Source organism: Calliphora vicina, chromosome 4, assembly GCF_958450345.1.
Source record: "Calliphora vicina chromosome 4, idCalVici1.1, whole genome shotgun sequence".
NCBI classification, from domain to species: domain Eukaryota; kingdom Metazoa; phylum Arthropoda; class Insecta; order Diptera; family Calliphoridae; genus Calliphora; species Calliphora vicina.
The window spans coordinates 117,701,492-117,714,206 of NC_088783.1; positions in this window are offsets into that span (position 1 = coordinate 117,701,492).

Sequence of the window (12,715 nt, forward strand, 5' to 3'; positions counted from 1 at the left end):
TGCTTGCCATTTCCCTTTTTTTTTAATTTCTAAAAGTTTGAGCAAAAAAGTATTATTTTTTGCAACCGTTTTTAATTAACCCCCAGCTAGCATTCGAAGAAATGCCACTTTTCTCGCAAATAAACTCCTGCAACAAAAACGCTGACATAATGAAAACCCCAAAATTGTTTTATAAGTTTATTAGCAAATTTCCAAAGCTCTATTTTGTACTAAAACATTAATTGCTGATGTCAGATTGAGAAAGTAAAAAGAATAAGCAAGAGTCTACAGATGCCCAGCTAAAGTTCAAGTATTAATTTATCTCAAAGCATAAGAAACAAAAAAATTGACAACACAAAATCTTTATTAAAATTTTGCTCACATACTCCCCTCACCACCCCTAGAAAGTTGTCCTAAGCCTTCGCAAAAAGGATTAACTCTGCCAAAAAATAAAAGCAAAGACCCCAACATAAACAAATGAAAAGAAATGAATAGAATAAAAAGCAAAAAAAACAAAAAAGAAAGGTTTTCCAAGAGTCACGCAAAAGGTCAAAGGATGTTGAACACACAGGTATTTAAAGTACAATTAAATTTGCATAATTTGTTTTTAACAAACTCCAAGACAAAGATAATTTTAAGGAAATTATTATGTAGGTTTTTGGAGGAAAATAAAAAAAACAGTTGGAACGATACTACAGAGGATATTATATAAGAGAAAGACTAGAGACGAGACTGGAGACAGCCTACAGGCGCGACTGGACAGAAGAGACTAGAGACGAGACAAGAGACGAGACTAGAGACGAGACTAGAGACGAGACTAGAGACGAGACTAGAGACGAGACTAGAGACGAGACTAGAGACGAGACGAGACGAGACGAGACGAGACGAGACGAGAGACGAGACGAGACGAGAGACGAGACGAGACGAGAGACGAGACTAGAGACGAGACTGGAGACGAGACTGGAGACGAGACTGGAGACGAGACTGGAGACGAGACTGGAGACGAGACTAGAGACGAGACTGGAGATGAGACTGGATACGAGACTAGAGACGAGACTAGAGACGAGACTGGAGACTAAGACTAAGACTAAGACTAAGACTAAGACTAAGACTAAGACTAAGACTAAGACTAAGACTAAGACTAAGACTAAGACTAAGACTAAGACTAAGACTAAGACTAAGACTAAGACTAAGAATAAGACTAAGACTAAGACTAAGACTAAGACTAAGACTAAGACTAAGACTAAGACTAAGACTAAGACTAAGACTAAGACTAAGACTAAGACTAAGACTAAGACTAAGACTAAGACTAAGACTAAGACTAAGACTAAGACTAAGACTAAGACTAAGACTAAGACTAAGACTAAGACTAAGACTAAGACTAAGACTAAGACTAAGACTAAGACTAAGACTAAGACTAAGACTAAGACTAAGACTAAGACTAAGACTAAGACTAAGACTAAGACTAAGACTAAGACTAAGACTAGAAACGAGACTAGAAACGAGACTAGAGACGAAACTAGAGACAAGACTAGAAACGAGACTAGAGACGAAACTAGAGACGAGACTAGATACTAAACTAGATACAATACTAGACCAGAGAGGACACTAGAGACAAGACTAGAGACGAGACTAGAGACGAGACTAGAGACAAAAGTAGAAACGAGACTCGAGACGAGACTAGAAACGAGACTAGAGATGAGACTAGAGACGAGACTAGAGACGAGACTAGAAACGAGACTAGAGACGAGACTAGAGACGAGACTGGAGACGAAACTAGAAACGAGACTAGAGACGAGACTAGTGACGAAAGTAGAAACGAGACTCGAGACGAGACTAGTGACGAAAGTAGAAACGAGACGAGACTAGAGACGAGACTAGAGACGAGACTAGAGACGAGACTAGAGACGAGACTAGAAACGAGACTAGAGACGAGACTAGAGACGAGACTGGAGACGAAACTAGAAACGAGACTAGAGACGAGACTAGAGACGAGACTGGAGACGAGACTAGAGACGAGACTAGAGACGAGACTAGAGACGAGACTAGAGATGAGACTACAGACGAGACTAGAGACGAGACTAGAAACGAGACTAGAAACGAGACTAGAGACGAGACTAGAGACGAGACTGGAGACGAAACTAGAAACGAGACTAGAGACGAGACTAGTGACGAAAGTAGAAACGAGACTCGAGACGAGACTAGTGACGAAAGTAGAAACGAGACTCGAGACGAGACTAGAAACGAGACTAGAGATGAGGCTAGAGAAGAGACTAGAGAGGAGACTAGAGATGAGACTAGAGACGAGACTAGAGACGAGACTAGAGACGATACTAGAGATGAGACTAGAGAAGAGACTAGAGACGAGACTAGAGACGAGACTAGAGACGAGACTAGAGACGAGACTAGAGACGAGACTAGAGACGAGACTAGAGACGAGACTAGAGACGAGACTAGAGACGAGACTAGAGACGAGACTAGAGACGAGACTAGAGACGAGACTAGAGACGAGACTAGAGACGAGACTAGAGACGAGACTAGAGACGAGACTAGAGAAGAGACTAGAAACGAGACAGTGTCTATAAACGAGACTATAACAGAGTCTATAGACAATGCTGAGTTTTTATAAGAGGATATAGAATATCCTATAGACTAAAGACGAAACTAGAAACTAGACTAGAGGCTAGACTAGAGACAGGACTATACAGAGAAAAAAGATTCGTGATAGCAACCGAATTTGTTGCCAATCGAATGCTTCGGTTGCAAACATCGAATTTTTCGGTTCTGTTAACAGAAAGTCAGTTGATAAAGAAGAATTTCGGTTGATAGCCACAACTGTAAATTTCGGTCACGAGGGTTGAATCATTCGATTGGCAACAAATTCGGTTGCTATCGCGAATCTGTTATCTCTGTGTACAGACGAGCTGGATTAGACTAGATAGACGACGGAACTACTGATGAGTTTAGAGACGAGAGGCTACAGATGAGTTGATTGAAAAGATGAGAGATGAGGCTTGGATGAGACTAGAGACGATTGTATGGGCGAGACTACAGATGAGACTGTATATGAGACCATAGATTAGTCTAGAGACAAGACTGTAAATGAGTCTAGATAGCCGAGTATATAGATCAGTAGCTATGGTTATATGGACGAGATTACCGAGGAGTCTGTATATGAGATATAAGTTTAGAGACTTGACTATAGATCAATCTAGAGGCAATACATGAGCCTATAGACTTGACTATAGATGAGTCTCTAGATAAATCTATAGAAGAGTCAATAAATGCTTCTGTAGATGAGTATCTTGATGAGTTTATCAGATCAGTCTATAGATGAGTTGAGTCTCTAGATGAGTCTGTAAATGATTCAATAGATGAGTCTCTAAATTAGTCGATAAGTGAGTCAGTAGACGGTTCTCTAAATGACTCAATAGATAATGCTCCAGATGATACTGTTGTCACTCCTATGAGTCTGTAGATGAGTGAATAGATGGGTCTCTAGTTGAATCTCTAGATGAGTCTGTACCCACACCTTTTGTTTCCTATTGGAACCCGGCATTAAGATATATTTAAAAACAATTTTTCATTGATTTAACCCAGGAATCCCTTTATAAAATAGTCAGTATTATTTGTTAAGGTAAACCATTTTGGCCGTCACGAGTAGTTTATTTTTTGGCCAAATCGCCATAGTAACGGCAGAGAAAAAATAAAAATACAAATGTACAATACACAGCAACTGTTGCCCATGGAAATACTATAAAGTGGGGTAAAAAAAACAAAATAATGATGGAATTTTGACATCTAAAATTTTTCTCGATATAAGGGGGAAAAACAAAAGTAATGAAAAATAAGAATTTATTTTATAATTTGTTTTTCAGTTTATTTTGGTATTTTAAGTCTGTTGGCGATAATTATATTTGTTTGCGAGCAATTTTATTTTTTTCTTGACACATTTCTTGATACAATAAATAACATTGTCTGTGGATTTTGTGGAATTCCATAATTTTGTCATTTAATTTAAGTATTTTTTTTTTATTTGTCAACAAGTCAAGCTTAAATATAAATATGTACGAATATATTTGCTTAGTGACATTTAATGCATGAAAAAGGCAAAATTGAATTGAACAATTTTGCTACACTTTCCGCGCCAAATTTAAATATTTAATCATTTTTGAACAAATTTTCACAATTTTCTTTATCTGCTTTCAACCGTATCAATATAATTTCACTTTCACCGCGTCACACACACTCACAAATTTACTCGAGCAAAGAAATTTAAGAAGACATTTTGCATGCCAAGCACGTTTTATCTTTCACCATTTCCGAACATACTTGTTGTTATTTTAGTTGATGGTGTTGTTGCTATCGTTGCTGTTGTACTTTTAACGTGTACACAAGCCATCAGTCACACACTTTTATACAACACACACTCCTCACACACCAGCACTCTTTGCAAACAATCAAGCGGATGGCTTTGCAAGGATGGACGGACAGATGGACAGACAGACAGACAGTCACTCAGTAAGGATTTGTTTTTTATAGACAGAAGGACACACAAATAAACTGCTGCCAGCAGAATGCAAAAGGAAAGAGAAACCCCTCAACAATACCAAAAAAAAAACGAAAGAAAAACTTGACACAATATGTCAAAAATCTACAAAATGGTGGATTTGCTGCTGCTGATGATGTTCGTTGGACGTGTGACGCAGGAAATGCAAACACAAATGATGGCCTGGAAATCAAGAGATATCGTCGTTGTATGTTGCCAATATAAGCAAGTGAAAACAAAAAAAAACAAAAAAATTAAAAAAAATTGTGGGAAAATTTTTTAAGAAAATATTCAAACAAAAATGTTCTGTGATAAAAAGAAAAATCAACCATGACAGCAAAATAATTTCCGCTGACAACATTGTCAACATTTCATAAGAAACTTGAGCAACATTTTATTACATTCCACACAAAAACAGCACAAAATTAAACTTCTGTGCAAGAATATTGTAAGGAAAGTGTCGACACACCGAATAGCCACAGCTTGATTTACACAAACTGAGAATTTTATCGAAATTCAGTGAAAGAGACTAGAGACGAGGCTAGAGACGACAGTAAAGGCGAGGCTAGAGACGAGACGAAACACGAGACTAGAGACGAGACTAGAGACGAGACTAGAGACGAGACTAGAGACGAGACTAGAGACGAGACTAGAGACGAGACTAGAGACGAGACTAGAGGCGAGATTAGAGACGAGACTAGAGACGAGACTAGAGACGAGACTAGAGACGAGACTAGAGACGAGACTACAGACGAGACTAGAGACGAGACGAGACTAGAGACGAGACTAGAGACGAGACTAGAGACGAGACGAGACTAGACTAGAGACGAGACTAGAGACGAGACTAGAGACGAGACGAGACTAGAGACGAGACTAGAGACGAGACTAGAGACGAGACTAGAGACGAGACTAGAGACGAGACTAGAGACGAGACTAGAGACGAGACTAGAGACGAGACTAGAGACGAGACTAGAGACGAGACTAGAGACGAGACTACAGACGAGACTAGAGACGAGACTAGAGACGAGTTTAGAGACGAGACTAGAGACGAGACTAGAGACGAGACTAGAGACGAGACTAGAGACGAGACAAGTGAAGAGGATAGAAACGATAACAGAGAAGAGACTAGAGGCAAGACCAGAAACGAGAATAACGATGAGACTAGAGGCTGGACTAGAGACGAGACTAGAGACGAGACTAGAGACGAGACTAGAGACGAGACTAGAGACGAGACTAGAGACGAGACTAGAGACGAGACTAGAGACGAGACTAGAGACGAGACTAGAGACGAGACTAGAGACGAGACTAGAGACGAGACTAGAGACGAGAGTAGAGACGAGACTAGAGACGAGACTAGAGACGAGACTAGAGACGAGACTAGAGACGAGACTAGAGACGAGACTAGAGACGAGACTAGAGACGAGACTAGAGACGAGACTAGAGACGAGACTAGAGACGAGACTAGAGACGAGACAAGTGAAGAGGATAGAAACGATAACAGAGAAGAGACTAGAGGCAAGACCAGAAACGAGAATAACGATGAGACTAGAGACGAGACTAGAGACGAGACTAGAGACGAGACTAGAGACGAGTTTAGAGACGAGACTAGAGACGAGACTAGAGACGAGACTAGAGACGAGACTAGAGACGAGACAAGTGAAGAGGATAGAAACGATAACAGAGAAGAGACTAGAGGCAAGACCAGAAACGAGAATAACGATGAGACTAGAGGCTAGACTAGAGACGAGACGAGACTAGAGACGAGACTAGAGACGAGACTAGAGACTAGAGACGAGACTAGAGACGAGTTTAAAGACGAGACAAGTGAAGAGGATATAAACGATAACAGAGAAGGGACTAGAGGCAAGACCAGAAACGAGAATAACGATGAGACTAGAGACGAGACTAGAGACGAGATTAGAGGCTAGACTAGAGACGAGACTAGAGACGAGACTACAGACGAGACTAGAGACAAGACTAGAGACGAGACTAGAGACGAGACTAGAGACGAGACTAGAGACGAGACTAGAGACGAGACTAGAGACGAGACTAGAGACGAGACTAGAGACGAGACTAGAGACGAGACTAGAGACGAGACTAGAGACGAGACGAGACTAGAGACGAGACTAGAGACGAGACTAGAGATGAGACTACAGACGAGACTAGAGACAAGACTAGAGACGAGACTAGAGACGAGACTAGAGACGAGACTAGAGACGAGACTAGAGACGAGACTAGAGACGAGACTAGAGACGAGACTAGAGACGAGACTAGAGACGAGACTAGAGACGAGACTAGAGACGAGACTAGAGACGAGACTAGAGACGAGACTAGAGACGAGACTAGAGACGAGACTAGAGACGAGACTAGAGACGAGACTAGAGACGAGACGAGACTAGAGACGAGACGAGACTAGAGACGAGACTAGAGATGAGACTAGAGACGAGACTAGAGACGAGACTAGAGACGAGACTAGAGACGAGACTAGAGACGAGACTAGAGACGAGACTAGAGACGAGACTAGAGACTAGAGACCAGACTAGAGACGAGACTAGAGACGAGACTAAAGACGAAGCTAGAGACGAGACTAGAGACGAGTCTAAAGACGAGACAAGTGAAGAGGATAGAAACGATAACAGAGAAGAGACTAGAGGCAAGGCCAGAAATGAGAATAACGATGAGACTAGAGACGAAACTAGATACCAGACTAGAAACGAGACTAGAGGCTAGACTAGAGACGAGACTACAACCAAAAGTAGAGATATGACTAGAAACGAAGCAAGATTAGAGACGAGAATGGACACGAAATTAAAGACGAGACCAGACTGTATACGAAAAAAGATTAGAATCGAAATAAGAGACGAGATTAGAGTTGAAAATATACACAAAACAAAAGACGAGACCAGAGAATAGACACAAAATTAAAGACGAGAATAGAAAACTCTCTTGTATTTTCTACTGTCTCCTCTACATTATATTCCACTGCATTGTCTACTGCCTTGCCTTCTACCTTGTTTGTAGTCTAGTCCACTGTCTAGTCCACTGTCTAGTCCACTGTCTAGTCTACTGTCTAGTCAATTGTCTAACCCTTGTGTTTCCCTGTCCATTTTTCCTCATTGTCTCCTTTTGTGTTCCTTCATGTGATTTATTTTTAATATTCTATTCTTCTTAAACACCACAACAAAATCTTGCATGTCTTAGGTCATGTAAAAGTACAATTTTAATAACATTTTCCTAGTTCTTGCATTTCTGCTAACACTTCCATGATATTTATCCATTAACTTAGTGGCCATTAGTTTTTATAGAAAATCAAACTTGATGGTAGTTATACGATGAAGAAAAGATGGATATAAACTATAAAAATGAATCCCACACAGGAAAATAATGTAGCTGCATGAGCTTTTGTTTTAAATTAAAACAAACTACCGCAATGAGTTTAATAAACTACTGAGAGAAGGGAAGGACTCAACATCTTAATATGTGGAAAAAATAAAACGTTAAATGGATGAGAAGAGCTATTTGCTTTTTCATATAAATAATGTAAAGTTTTAGTTGAGATTTTCATTGCTTTGTTTCAGTATGCCTGTCTTAGGGTTCTGTGTTTTTTTGTGACACAATGTTGGCTGCTGCATTTGCTTTTTAAACGCTACTTCCGCTTTGGGTTTATTGGTTTTGTCTATGGCTGTTGTTCATCATACTTCCGGTACAATAAATTAATTTTGTTGCTGCCTGTCACCAGCTACTTACTACCAGAGTAAATAGTAGTAGCTACTGCTATTGCTTCTGCCAAACTGCCATTGTCGATAAGAATATTGCTACTGCTGCTATTTTTTGTGATTTAACTTTTCTTACCGCTGCTGTTACCCTGTACGAGTGTTTGTATATCTCTGTGACATTTAAAGTTAAGCCACACAACGCCTTAAGCCAGGCAACATGAAGAAACAAGCACTCAGTTAATTGAAATTGATTTATGAGTGTAAACAAAATAAAATAAAAAAATAAAAAATAAAATAAATATAATATTACTTTGCTTTTAAGATTTCTATGCTTAAGCGAAAGTTTTGTCAAATACAGCAGAAAAAAGAACAGCATTGTTAAAATTAAATTATAAGTAAAAAGGGGGAAAGTAAGTTAAGATTTCTTTTCATTGTGGTTTAGCAGCAGAAAATATGAAATAGAGAATGAAATGGCAAACGGAAGCCTGTAATATGCGGCAATTTCCAGTAAAAGGCTTTTGTTTTAAAAATTTCTTTATTTAGCTGTTTACAGCTATTTAATTTGTTTAGTTTATAGAGCTAAATTACAAGGATTGTGGTTAAAAGCATAAAAAACAATGCCATTGTTTTTAAGGGATTAAAAAAGATTTAAAGAAAATATAGCATAATTTTAGGGAGACTAAAAGATGTAAATTACGCATTTTATAAAGTGCACACTTTTCCACTTTACAATTCAGTGGAAGACAAGACTAGACTCGAGACTAGAGACGAGACTAGAGACGAGACTAGAGACGAGACTAGAGACGAGACTAGAGACGAGACTAGAGACGAGACTAGAGACGAGACTAGAGACGAGACTAGAGACGAGACTAGAGACGAGACTAGAGACGAGACTGGAGACGACACTAGAGACGAGACTAGACTTAAGACTAGAGAAGAGATTGGAGGCGAGACTAGAGCCGAGACTACAGACGAGACTAGAGACGAGACTAGAGACGAGACTGGAGACGAAACTGGAGACGAAACTGGAGACGAAACTGGAGACTAAACTAGAGATAAAACTAGAGACGAGACTAGAGACGAGACTAGAGACGAGACTAGAGACGAGACTAGAGACGAGACTAGAGACGAGACTAGAGACGGGACTAGAGACGAGACTAGAGACGGGACTAGAGACGAGACTAGAGACGAGACTAGATACGAGACTAGAGACGAGACTAGAGACGAGACTAGAGACGAGACTAGAGACGAGACTAGAGACCAGACTAGAGACGAGACTAGAGACGAGACTAAAGACAAGAATAGAGACAAGACAAGAGACTAGACTAGAGACGAGACTAGACTAGACTAGACTAGACTAGACTAGACTAGACTAGACTAGACTAGACTAGACTAGACTAGACTAGACTAGACTAGACTAGACTAGACTAGACTAGACTAGACTAGACTAGACTAGACTAGACTAGACTAGACTAGACTAGACTAGACTAGACTAGACTAGACTAGACTAGACTAGACTAGACTAGACTAGACTAGACTAGACTAGACTAGACTAGACTAGACTAGACTAGACTAGACTAGACTAGACTAGACTAGACTAGACTAGACTAGACTAGACTAGACTAGACTAGACTAGACTAGACTAGACTAGACTAGACTAGACTAGACTAGACTAGACTAGACTAGACTAGACTAGACTAGACTAGACTAGACTAGACTAGACTAGACTAGACTAGACTAGACTAGACTAGACTAGACTAGACTAGACTAGACTAGACTAGACTAGACTAGACTAGACTAGACTAGACTAGACTAGACTAGACTAGACTAGACTAGACTAGACTAGAGACAAGACTAGAGACGAGACTAGAGACGAGACTAGAGACGAGACTAGAGACGAGACTAGAGACGAGACTAGAGACGAGACTAGAGACGAGACTAGAGACGAGACTAGAGACGAGACTAGAGACGAGACTAGAGACGAGACTAGAGACGAGACTAGAGACGAGACTAGAGACGAGACTAGAGACGAGACTAGAGACGAGACTAGAGACGAGACTAGAGACGAGACTAGAGACGAGACTAGAGACGAGACTAGAGACGAGACTAAAGACAAGAATAGAGACAAGACAAGAGACTAGACTAGAGACGAGACGAGACTAAAGACAATAATAGAGACAAGACTAGAGACGAGACTAGAGACGAGACTAGAGACGAGACTAGAGACGATACTAGAGACGAGACCAGAGACGAGACTAGATTCGAGACTAGAGACGAGACTAAAGACAAGAATAGAGACGAGACTAGAGACGAGAGTGGATACGAGACGATACTAGATTCGAGACTGGAGACGAGACTAAATACAAGAATAGAGACAACACTAGAGGCGAGACTAGAGACGAGACTAGAAACGAGACTGGAGACGAGACGAGACTAGAGTCGAGACTAGAGACAAGACTAAAGACAAGAATAGAGACTGGTCTGGTCTATGGTCTGGTCTATGGTCTGGTCTATGGTCTGGTCTATGGTCTGGTCTATGGTCTGGTCTATGGTCTGGTCTATGGTCTGGTCTATGGTCTGGTCTATGGTCTGGTCTATGGTCTGGTCTATGGTCTGGTCTATGGTCTGGTCTATGGTCTGGTCTATGGTCTGGTCTATGGTCTGGTCTATGGTCTGGTCTATGGTCTGGTCTATGGTCTGGTCTATGGTCTGGTCTATGGTCTGGTCTATGGTCTGGTCTATGGTCTGGTCTATGGTCTGGTCTATGGTCTGGTCTATGGTCTGGTCTATGGTCTGGTCTATGGTCTGGTCTATGGTCTGGTCTATGGTCTGGTCTATGGTCTGGTCTATGGTCTGGTCTATGGTCTGGTCTATGGTCTGGTCTATGGTCTGGTCTATGGTCTGGTCTATGGTCTGGTCTATGGTCTGGTCTATGGTCTGGTCTATGGTCTGGTCTATGGTCTGGTCTATGGTCTGGTCTATGGTCTGGTCTATGGTCTGGTCTATGGTCTGGTCTATGGTCTGGTCTATGGTCTGGTCTATGGTCTGGTCTATGGTCTGGTCTATGATGTAGTCTTTAATAAACAAAAACTGTTGCCTACTTTTAAGCTTAAAACACTCTTCTTGTTCCCCAAAATTGTATTTCTGTTTAATTTAATTTAAATCCTTATTGTTTTCAGGTTTCTGCTGCCAAGCAACAGTCAAATTTTATCTGCCATAAATGATAATCATCATTAGTATAGTCATTATCAACATTTGTTGAAATAGCAAAATGTCTATCTGGGGTAGCTGAGTTCCATTGAATTTAAAATAATGAATAGAAAAAGCATAAAAACAGTTGAATAGTTAAGTACAACGATGATGATGATGTGCAAGCTGTTGCTGTTTTTAGAATATTCTTTATGTTTTTTTTAATGTTTTTGGCGGTTTGTTAATACAGCTGGTGTTTTTTCTTTAGACAAATGCCCTTGGTATTTTCAGTTTTAGAAATGTGTAGGTTGGAGTAGATGAAATGAAATGAGTAAAAAAGTATGTTTGTGTTTTTCTTGTTGTGTTGTGTTCAGTTGCGTTCAAATATGAAGTATACTTTAAGGCTGCCTGTTATTTTGTTTAGAGTTTGGTTGTAGTTTCTTGTGCAATTTTCTGGTTTTAATTGATGGTTATGGTTGGGAAAAGATTTTCGTTTATATATTTGATTTGATGTTTCATTTTGTATGTTTATGATTACCTGTCTAATTGTGTCTGTCTTTATTAAAGAGGGATGTTAGTTGGTTTTTAAAGTTTTGTTTTGAAAATAGGAAAATGTTTTTCATAAAAAAGTCTAGAAACTTTTGTTTTTATTTTTAAAATATTTTATGTGTTTAAGGGTCATTTTGTTTAAGTTTTATAACCCTAGGCCTTAAACATCAAACCATTGCCTAGCTTTTGTGGAATATTTTTTATTTTTAAACTAAAGGCCTTAACCTTTTAACACTTTTATTTTCATTTTTCCATGATTATAATTCAAAGCAGCCTTTACTGTCTTTTCTTTTGTAAAAAACACATCTTTATGACCTTTTTCTTTAACAACTTTTCTAATAATTTTATGTTTTAAACCCACAGGGTTGTTGTTTAGCCCAAAAGTAGGCCACAAAAAATTTGTTATTGCCATAAAATGAGTTTTGAATACTTTGTGATCATGGTAAGAAATGTTTCACAGTGTTTAGCAGTTTTGTTTATGGTGGTGTTAAACATAAAATTATTTGTTATGGCCATTTGCCATTTAACAAGCATGAATATTGATTTTGACATAAAAGGGAAATATAAAAAGAAATTTACTGAAAACTGTTGGCGCAGTTAAACACTCTGAAAAAGCGGAAAACACAGCTTGTTAAAGGTGTTTTACATTATTTTATTACAAAAGTACAAAAAAAAAAGATAACCTAGAAGTGTTTTATGGTATTTTGTAAAAGCGGAAGTCTTAAAGTATGCT